The sequence below is a fragment of the Monodelphis domestica genome, chromosome 1 (assembly GCF_027887165.1).
Source record: "Monodelphis domestica isolate mMonDom1 chromosome 1, mMonDom1.pri, whole genome shotgun sequence".
Taxonomy (NCBI): Eukaryota; Metazoa; Chordata; class Mammalia; order Didelphimorphia; family Didelphidae; genus Monodelphis; species Monodelphis domestica.
Window position 1 is genome coordinate 230,798,401 of NC_077227.1, and position 3,426 is coordinate 230,801,826.

The 3,426-nt window shown below is 40.3% G+C and overlaps 1 pseudogene; it reads left to right on the forward strand.

Annotated features, from left to right (window-relative positions):
- The first annotated feature begins 415 nt into the window (after positions 1–415).
- Positions 416–2,320, forward strand: LOC100018782 (mRNA-capping enzyme-like; annotated as a pseudogene).
- Positions 2,321–3,426: the final 1,106 nt, after the last annotated feature.

The window sequence follows — 3,426 nt, forward strand, 5'->3', positions numbered from 1 at the left end:
GGGAGGGAATATATAAAGGGAGGGAAGGAGAGGGGGGAGGGGAAGGGAGCATTTAAATGTAGAGGCTAGAAAGGGAAGCATATCAAGGGAGGGGACTAGGGGGACTGACCTAAAGTAAATAACTGGTTCAAAAGGTTATAGCTGATTGTGGTTGCGCTGGCTGTTGTGGAGTGCTGTCTGAATGAAACTGGCACTGGGAAGCAACTGGACCTTAGGCTGAGGAGACAGCATTGGCGGTGGCAGATCTCAGAGCAGCATCTCTTACAGCAGCGGCTGTGGCAGGCTAAGTTTGGGACCTATGCCTTTTCCCTCTCACAGGTGGAGCAGAGAAGCTGTTCAGGGAGGAGGAGGGTCCTGGGTGGGGTGGGGGTTCAGAGGCCCCGGACATCCAGCTGCCTCTGCCGCATCTGGGACCATGTCACACAACAAGATCCCACCGCGGTGGCTGCACTGCCCGTGCCGAGGCCAGCCTGTGGCAGGAAAATTCATACCTCTGAAGACTATGTTAGGACCAAGATATGATAGTCAAGTTGCTGAAGAGAATTGATTCCATCCTAGTATGCTCTCCAACTATCTGAAGAGCCTAAAGGTTAAAATGGGACTGTTGGTGGATTTGACAAATACTACGAGGTTTTATGACAGAAATGATATTGAAAAAGAAGGGATCACGTATATAAAGCTTCAGTGTAAAGGCCATGGGGAATGCCCTACAGCTGAGAACACAGATACATTCATCCATCTATGTGAACTTTTTAATGAGAAGAATCCTCCTGAACTTATAGGTGTTCATTGTACTCATGGTTTCAATAGAACTGGTTTCCTCATATGTGCCTCCTTGGTTGAGAAGATGGATTGGAGTATTGAAGCAGCAGTTGCTACTTTTGCCCATGCCAGGCCACCAGGAATCTATAAAGGTGATTATTTGAAGGAATTTTTCGACATTATGGGGATGTAGAAGAAGCACCTCCCCCACCTTTATTGCCAGAGTGGTGTTTTGAAGAAGAAGAGAAGGAGGAGGAAGAAGAGGGGAAAAAAGAATCAGAGCCTGGATTGAGTACTTCCTTTGTCAAAAGAAGAAAAGAACGTTTAAAACTGGGAGTTATTTTTTTAGAAGGTGTGACAGTTAAAGGCATAACCCAAGAAACAAATCAACCAAAGTTAGGAGAAATACAGCAAAAGTGTCATCATTTCTGTGGCTGGGAAGGTTCTGGATTCCCTGGAGCACAACCAGTTTCCATGGACAAGCAAAATATTAAATTTCTAGAGCAGAATCCATATAAAGTAAGCTGGAAAGCAGATGGTACTCGGTACATGATGTTGATTGATGGCACAAATGAAGATTTTTTGATAGATAGAGACAACTCAGTTTTTCATGTGTCAAATTTGGAATTCCCATTCCATAAGGATCTTCATATTCATTTGTCAAATACCCTTTTGGATGGGGAAATGATTGTTGACAAAGTAAATGGACAGGTCATCCCTCAGTACTTGCTATACAACATAATTAAATTTAATGGACAACCAGTTGGAAACTGTGATTTCAATACTCGTTTGCAGTGTATTGAGAAAGAAATAATAAGCCCTTGACATGAAAAAGTGAACAACGGTCTCATTGACAAAACACAGGAACCCTTTAGTGTTAGGAACAAGCCATTTTTTGACATCTCTAATTCAAGAAAGCTTCTTGAAGGAAGTTTTGCTAGAGAAGTCAGTCATGAAGTGGACTTATTTTTCAGCCTACTGGAAAATACAAACCTGGCTGGTGTGACAATATTTTGAAATGGAAACCTCCCAGTCTGAATTCTGTAGATTTTTGCCTAAAAATAACCAGAATGGGGGGAGAAGGTCTGCTTCCCCAGAATGTTGGCCTTCCATTATGTTGGAGGTTATGAAAGAACATTTGCACAAATTGTGGTGACAAAAGAACTAAAACAATATGACAATAAAATTATAGAATGCAAATATGAGAACAACAGTTGGGTTTTCATGAGACAGGGAACAGACAAAAGCTTTCCAAATGCTTATAACACTGCCATGGCTGTATGTAACAGCATCTCCAACCCAGTCACCAAGGAAATCCTCTTTGAGTTAATTGATAAATGTATGAAAGCTTCTCAAGGACAAGCCCACAAGCATCATCTGGACCCAGATACAGAGCTCATGCCTCCTCCACCTCCCAAAAAAACATGTCCTGGCATCTAATTTCAGTGTTTAGAAAGAAATAAGTGGGAAAAGCCTGATATAACTTTACAGCTTTGTGACTAGAGGAACTAAAACAATGGTGGGTTATACATTTGAGAAGAGGGAGGAAGAAATAACAAGAAAAATGGTATTATAGCTGTCCTATAAATATTTGATGCATTTTCTCCAGTGCTACCATACAACATGGACTTGAAAATTCTTTTTTACTTGATAAACACAAGGTTACCTTGTAAAATTTGAAGTTTGAACTATCCAAAGGTTTAGATGAGAGTAGAATCAGTGGAAAGACACCTTGTTTATATATGGATAACTTTCATTTTTAATTTATTCCTCGGTGGTTTTACTCCCATAGTTTATCCTCTGCTTGTGGATAGTGTTTATTAGATCCCTGCAGATTGTTCAGGGACATTGCATTGACACTAATGGAGAAGTCCATCAACTTCGGTTGTACCACAATGTATCAGTCCCTGTGTACAATGTTTTCCAGGATTCCTTTAGCTCTGCATCACTTCCTGGAAGTCATTCCAGTCTCCATGGAATTCCTCTACTTTATCATTCCTTTAAGCACAATAGTATTCCATCACCAACATATACCACAATTTGTTCAGCCATTCCTCAATTGAAGGGCATCCCCTTGTTTTCCAATTTTTGGCCACCACAAAGAGTGCAGCTATGAATATTCTTGTACAAGTCTTTTTACTTGTCTCTTTGGGGAACAAACCCAGCAGTGCTATAGCTGGATAAAAGAGCAGACAGTCTTTTATCACTCTTTGGGCATAGTTCCAAATTGCCCTCCAGAATGGCTGAATCAATTCACAACTCCACCAGCAATGAATTAATGTCCCTACTTTGCCACATCCCCTCCAGCATTCATTACTTTCCTTTGCTGTCATGTTAGCCAATCTGCTAGGTGTGAGGTGATACATCAGGGTTGTTTTGATTTCCATCTCTCTGATTATGAGAGATGAAGAGCACTTTTTCATGTGCTTATTAATAGTTTTTATTTCTTTGGTGAGAACTGCCTGTTTATGTCCCTTGCCCAATTATCAATTGGAGAATGGTTTGATTTTTTGTACAATTGATGTAGCTCTTTGTAAATTTGAGTAATTAAAGCTTTGTCAGAGGTTTTTATGAAGATTGTTTCCCAATTTGTTGCTTCCCTTCTTATTTTAGTTACATTAGTTTTGTTGTACAAAAACTTTTTAATTTGATGTATTCCAGATT